The sequence below is a fragment of the Cupressus sempervirens genome, chromosome 8 (genome assembly GCF_028749045.1).
Source record: "Cupressus sempervirens isolate cs-2001-9-10 chromosome 8, ASM2874904v1, whole genome shotgun sequence".
Taxonomy (NCBI): Eukaryota; Viridiplantae; Streptophyta; class Pinopsida; order Cupressales; family Cupressaceae; genus Cupressus; species Cupressus sempervirens.
The window spans coordinates 30,452,995-30,460,190 of NC_143125.1; the positions used below are offsets into that span (position 1 = coordinate 30,452,995).

Genomic DNA, 7,196 nt, shown 5'->3' on the forward strand with positions numbered 1-7,196 from the left:
AAGGCTAGACTAGTCTGTAAAGGCTATGCATAAGAAGGACTAGATTATGGGGAAACATTTTCCCTTATTGCAAGAATGGAAGGAGTAAGAACACTACTTGCATATGCTGCTTATAAAGGTTTCAAAGTCTATCAGATGGATGTAAAGCCTGCTTTTCTGAATGGAATACTGGAAGAGGAAGTCTACATATAACAACTAGAGGGATTTTTTGATGACAACAATAAGGATATGGTTTGTAAATTGTATAAAGTACTCTATGGTTTGAAGCAAGCACCTAGAGCATGGTATGAGAGACTGCATAAATACCTTGTGAAGATAGGATTTGAGAGAACAGATGACAATAACAACTTGCACATCAAGGTAGAAAAAAGTAAAGACATTTTGATATCTAAAATCTTTGTTGATGATATAATATTTGGAGGAAAAGATGCTCTATGCAAAGATTTTGCTAATCAAATGAAACATGAGTTTGAGATGACAATGTTTGGAGAAATCAAAATCTTTGTTGGATTACAAGTACATCAACTGAAGCATGGAATATTTGTGACCCAATCAAAATACATCAAGGAGATACTCAAGACATTGGATTAGAAGACTCAAAACTAGTTAGTACACCAATGGTAACAGGACATAGGTTATCCAAGAATGATGAGTCAGCTGAAGTGAATCAGACAATGCACAGATCAATGATTGAAAAATTGCAGTATGTTGTGCATAGTAGACTAGACATTGCATTAGTTGTTGGAATAGTGGTAAGATTTTTTTCAAATCTAAGAGAAAATAACCTAATGGAAATAAAAAAATACTGAGGTACCTAAAAGGAACTGATGACTTTGGCTTATACTACTTTGAGTTGAAAGCCTACACTGATGCAGATTGGGGAGGTAATATTGATGATAGAAAAAGCACCAGTGGAGGAGCACTTTTCTTAGGTGAAAGACTGGTTACTTGGACTAGCAAAATGCAAAGTTGTACCTCATAGTCCACATCAGAAGTTGAATATGCTATTGCTGCTATCAATTATACTAATATTGTATGGATCAAACATCTATTGCAAGGTATGAAAGAAGAGATAATTGAACCTATGATACTCTATTATGATAATACAAGTGCCATCAACATATCAAAGAATCATGTGATGCATGCCAAAACAAAGCATATTGCAATCAATTATTACTATGTAAGAGAATTTGTGGAAGATAAGCAAGTAAGGATGGAATATGCTAGTTCAAAGGAATAGATTGCTGACATCTTTACAAAAGCACTAGCTAAAGATGCTTTTGAGTATCTTAGAGGTAAGTTAGGGGTGATACCCCTATCCAAAGCTATTTGAGAAAAAGAAAGACTGCCCTATATCAAATGAGTTGATTGTTGGCATATTACAAATTGATGCAAAGAATATTTACTTTAGGATCATGCTTGAAGTAATCAAAGTGCTAAAGTTCCAAATCAGTGACAAGAAAGATTATAGAGGGAGAAATTGGAGTACTCGCAAATGCTACACTTGCATGTTAAGATGCTAAAATAGTATATCTTTGGCATTGTTGTTAAAGAGGAAGAAGTAATAAGAAGCTGATCAAATCTATAGGATCAAATGGAGAGAGGGAGAAGTAGTTGATACCAGAACAAGATCAATGCATAAGGGAGAATAATGTACGAGGGAGTTAGGAGAAGTAAGAGATCAAAGTAAACAATGGTAAGCCATAGAAAAGAGAGAGAGAAAAAGAATGTTCAAGGAGACTAGCAGAATTGATCAGAGAAATAACAGAAAAAGAGAAAACAATTTATTAGCAAAATAATTTAGAGTGATTCATAAGCTAGTTTATGTTGCTAATAGCATGAATAGTTTTGAATAAAGTTTTATTTTTGGCATTTGATTTATTGTTTTAAACTAGTTAGCATTTTGATAACTTGTTTGATTAGTTTGGTTTGCCATTAATGCCAAAGAGGGAGATTATTGGAAATTTGATTGAAAATGAATACTATCAAAGAGGGAGATTGTTGCAAAGAAGAAAGATGGTTGATAAAGAATTTCTTTAATCATTGTTTTGTCATTGATGTCAAACCTGCTATTTGCTAGAATGACAATTGCTTATAAGATCCAAGTACTATCACTTAGTTGATTGATGAAGAGGATTTAATCAACAAGATATAACAAGAGTACCTAAGGGAAAGGTTGAATTATGGTTTTGTAATAAAGTGCAAGGATCAATTAAGACAATGGTAAAATGATGTATTGATAAAATAGTTGAAGAGACAGAGGCTAACCACAATTAGAAACACTAGAAGAATAAGTTGCAACAAGGATGTTTGCGAAGCTTAACTAAGTTCATTACCGAGTGTCGAGAAAGCTAGTTTGAGCCGAGAAAATTTTCAGTTAGTGCCAAGAAAAATAAAAATCTAGTGTGTGTCGAGTGATACAAAAGGAGCTAAGAGTGTTCAAGTGCCGAGCAAAGTAACAAGTGTCGAGCATCAGTAAAACTTGGTGGATGCTGAGAGAATCCACAATAGGTATCGAGCATCAGTAAAATGTAGTTGATGCCGAGTAACACAGTATGTGTTGAGCACCAGAATTTCAATAGTGTCAAGCTACTACATTATTAGAAAAGTCAAAGATTCACCAGATCTGAGATGACAAGTTTGTTACCTTGAATTTTGTGAACCAGTTGGAGGATAACAATGATGAGTTGGAGGCACAAAATTTTAGGTAAACCATTTTTGGGTGAATTCAAGAGGATTCTTCATGATGTTTCTAGATGAAACAACATATGGGTTAGATTTATTGAATCCTACCTAAATCCATTTGAATTGAAATTAAAGGAGGGAGGAATTGAGCTAGAAAAGCAATTCCAGACTTCTATTTAAGGAGTTATAGGCCAAGAAGAAAAAGTAGCTAGGGTACCAAATTGCAAAGTGGTTGAAAGGTGTCAAGGAGAAGACATAAAGAAGAGAAGGAAGAATAGAGCATAGAGACTCTGCTTCAATAAGTTGTCAGAAAGAAGATTACACTAGTACATTGAGCATGAAGACTTAAGGAGACAAAGCTTAAAAGGAGGACAAGCTATCAGAGCTGCAGAGACTAAAAGCTAGGCAAATTGTGAAGAGCTAAACTATAATATGAAATTTGCAAGTTAAGTTGTGAGTTGTATCAGGTCAAAAGCCCTTGTTGTTACTCTCTAACAATTGTGTAAGCTAGGGTAAAATCCTATGGACTTAGGTTAGTTTAATAACCATTTGTAAATCCTTTAAGAAGGTAGCATTCCAAGTGAATGTTCTAAAGTCCTCTAACTAGGCCCACTTTTAACAGGGTGGATAAATTCTTTAATCAGGTCACATTTAACAGTGTGTTGTACCCTTAAATAGGGTAGGCCTTTCATAGGGCATCACTTCAAAAGAGTGAGAATTGAGTAGCATGTTACTGGTGGTTTTTTCCAAATTGGGTTTCTACATAAATCACTGTGTTATGTGTTGATCTTTCATGTGTTATGCTTGCATGTTGATTTATAGTAACTTGCTAAGTAGGAAAGTTTAGGCTTGGATGCATGAATAGTTTTATAGGCTCACTTTACTTGATGAAGAAGTTTTAATTGGAAATTTGGACCTTGAATAACTAATTCACCCCCACTGTCTCAGTTATTCTAAAGCATTTCTAACATTTATGTTATCTTTGTATATTTTCTTGATACAATTCTTTATTTTATATGTTTTAGATCTTCTAGATTCTACCTAAATTGTAGATGCTTTCAAATTCCAATAATTTCTTATTCTTGTGGAAACTATCAAGCCACACATGTACATATGATCTTAAGAATAGTGTAAAATGAAGCCTTAATTTCATTGTGCAATGTTGATTACTTGTAGTGATTATGAATCACTGAGAAACACTTCTCATGATATTGAAAAGGAACATCCTGATTTTAGTATACAAAATGGGGATAATTTTTAGGGGTTGAGAAAATCTACAAGATAGAGAAGGCTTCCTACCTGAATTGTATATGTGAAGCCCGATAGTCACTCTTTTATTTTGCACATTTTATTATTGTTTCCCTCCAATTATTCGTCTCTTCATTTTCTTTGAGATTCTATAAATATGTTTTGGAGGTTTATTATTATGTATTGTATTCGAAGAGTTGAAGCAACCGTTGTGATGTAAAGTTCAAGTATTTACATTAATAGAGATCTTCCCTGTAGTATGGATGTAGCCACAATTTGTGGTGAACCATGATAAAATCGTGTGTTTGCATTTTCTTTTTATTTTGCTTGTTCTATTCTTTCATTGTGCACTTTCAATGAACTTCACATAACTATCAAATTAGGGTTGGGGTTGTAGAAAGTTGCTACAGACAATCTTGTAATGCTTGAATTCTCCACATCTTGATGATCATCACCCTTGTAAATACCATTGCTCAACACCTACAAATATACAAACTCATTAGCCTATATGTCATTTCTTTGTTTCCAAATGACTTCAAGTGAGAAAGTTGAAAACATTTGATAGAATGTGTTATAAGAGACACTTACATGCATCTAATCTCCCAAATTCACAACAAAAGCCCCCTCAATTAGTTCCATAGTGACCTAAGTTTTTTCATCATCTTTGGTGACTTGAAGTCCCCCAACTTTATCTTGCAACAACAAAGTTATGGTCCCTGGATATGTGTGTCTCTTCAATCCTAGTGTTAAATCAGGCCGAGGGCATTTTGGATAATAATTCAACAGAACCTTTTGTTCTGCTTCTCCATAGGGATTCACTATGGCTTTGGACTTCAACCCAAGAGCTTTAGAGATGAGTTCTAATAACTCACTCACAAGCTCAAGAGTAGCGTCGTTGTAATTTGAGATAGTCTTCCTACAACAACAATAGTTAGATTTTAATTCACTTATTTGGGATATAATGGTGTAATTTTCATACACACGATCATTTCTACTTAGACAACATTTATCTTATTGAATGTGATAAGTAGGAAATATTTTCTATAACAAGTTAAATTGTGATATTATTATCAAGATTCGACTGTGTAATCAAAGTCACTGAACTGTACTTTATAAATGATGGTACACAAGATCTCATCTCTTATAAGAATGATTGAAACACTTAACACACTTAGATGATATTCAGAGAGATGATGTATTACTTTTCAGAAGGTCACCCATTTGAGTACTTCTCTAGCTCAACCACATCGGATGACTTAAACATCACACACTAAGCTTGATTTCTAGACTAAAAGTGTTAAATTGTCAAAGTTGACTTACTTTTTTCAAGCTTAATTTTTCTCTTAATTTGTCAAAGTTGAATACTTCTCTAGCTCAACCACACCTAATGGCTTAAACATCACACACTAAGACTTGATTCCTAGGCTAAAAGTGTTAAAAAATCAAATATGACTTATATTTTCAAGTTTAATGTTATTCTTAGTCTATGAATATGTTTAATGGGGGCCATTAAATTGCAATACTATTATTAAGATTTAATTGTATAATTTTCAAATCAAAGTCATTGAATTGTGCTTTGTGAATACTGGTTCACAAGATCTCATCTCTCACAAGAACGAATGAAGCATTTAACACTCATTGCTCTTAGGTGATGCTCACAAAGGTAAAGTAGTGAGACCTTTTGAGAGACCACCCATCCCAACACCACTCAAGCTTAAACACACATAACCATTGAGTTTAGATTAAGTCATTTTAGTTGCAACCCTATTTGTAAACCTTTGAACAAGTATTGATCCTTATAAACTAATCATTTGAAAGTCCCTTAAGCTCATTAATTGATTAGTAGAAGCTATTTTTTATAGAGTAAGTCAAATTATGATACTATCATGACTTAATTATATAGTCTTTTAAGTAGTGAGACTTTTTGAGAGATCACCCATCCCAGCACCACTCCAGCTTAAACACACATAACCATGGAGTTTCCTCTAAGATTAAGTCATTTTACTTGTAATCCTATTTGCAAATCTTTGAGCAAGTATTAAACCTTGTAAACTAACTATTAAGCTCATTAATTAATTAATTAAAAGAAAATATTTTTTATAGAATAAGTCAAATTATGATACTATCATGACTTAATTATACAATCTTTCAAGTAAAACTCATAAGCAAAAACCTCTCTCGGACTCCCTAACTGAATAAACTACATTTTCATTCCTTTAAACAAATGCTTAGCTTTAAAAATCAAATTATTAAGATTGTAATCTACAAAATCAAAGTTACCGCATAGTTGGTGGATTTGAAGGCCATAGATTGGGGTCCCGAGGGAAGCATCTGGTAACATAGAGTTCTCTCCAATCCATGAGAGAGTCGTCCTTGATGAAGCTGCCATTACCATACCCAACATAGCTTCCGGGCTTCAAAGATACTCTAACTTTTCCTCAAGTGGGAGTGAGAAGAAATTCATGGCGTGGCCTTATTAAGTGCAAACTCAATTAAAGCGTGGGATCCTGTCTGAAGTCGGTAGAATTTATGGACGAAAATCATCCATTTCATGACCTGTGTGAAAAGATGGAACTGAAGTTGTCGGTGGTACGGATCGCTTGGAGCTCTTAGCCTTTCTCTGTCTTTGTCTGCTACTCAAAAGTTGATAACACCCCTTCCAAAGTTTCATGAGAAGGAGGGCACAGGCTACGGTGCAACATATTTGCACTGAGCCGGGCAGCTTCCCCGTCTGGTCTGGGCACCGGCTACGGTGCAACATATTTGCACCGAGCCGGGCAGCTTCTCCATCTAGTCTGCCCTGACTGTACAACACCGTCAGGCAACCTTGCAAAATTGATGTCCGTCTACACGCCTGCACTGCCCTCACTGTCATGTCCTGTGCTGACAGCACAGTATAGTCAGGGAATAAATCATGCTTTCAGCCATTTAATGTGTAAAAATATAATATTAGCAATCTCATTTGCAGAGAATTTAAAATGTTGAGGCTGTATTACATTATTCTAATACGGTCAATGTAGCTCGGATAGGCTGAGAATTTAAAATGTTGAGGCTGTATTACATTATTTTAAAAATATGATCATTATAATTATTTAAATGGCTATTCATTGAGTTTGTCTTATAATATTAAAAATATTATAACTCTTTAAAATTTTATAAAGAATTGAGTGATAAAAATTTGATATATTTTGAATGTAAACAATTGAATGTAATTTTTTTAAATTTTTTTTTATTTAATATTTTAATTTATAATTTTTAAATGA

The 7,196-nt window shown here is 33.9% G+C and overlaps 1 pseudogene; it reads right to left on the bottom strand.

Moving 5' to 3' along the window:
* Positions 1 to 4,296: 4,296 nt before the first annotated feature.
* Positions 4,297 to 6,808, bottom strand: LOC149541429 (naringenin,2-oxoglutarate 3-dioxygenase-like; annotated as a pseudogene).
* Between the last annotated feature and the right edge of the window lie 388 nt (positions 6,809 to 7,196).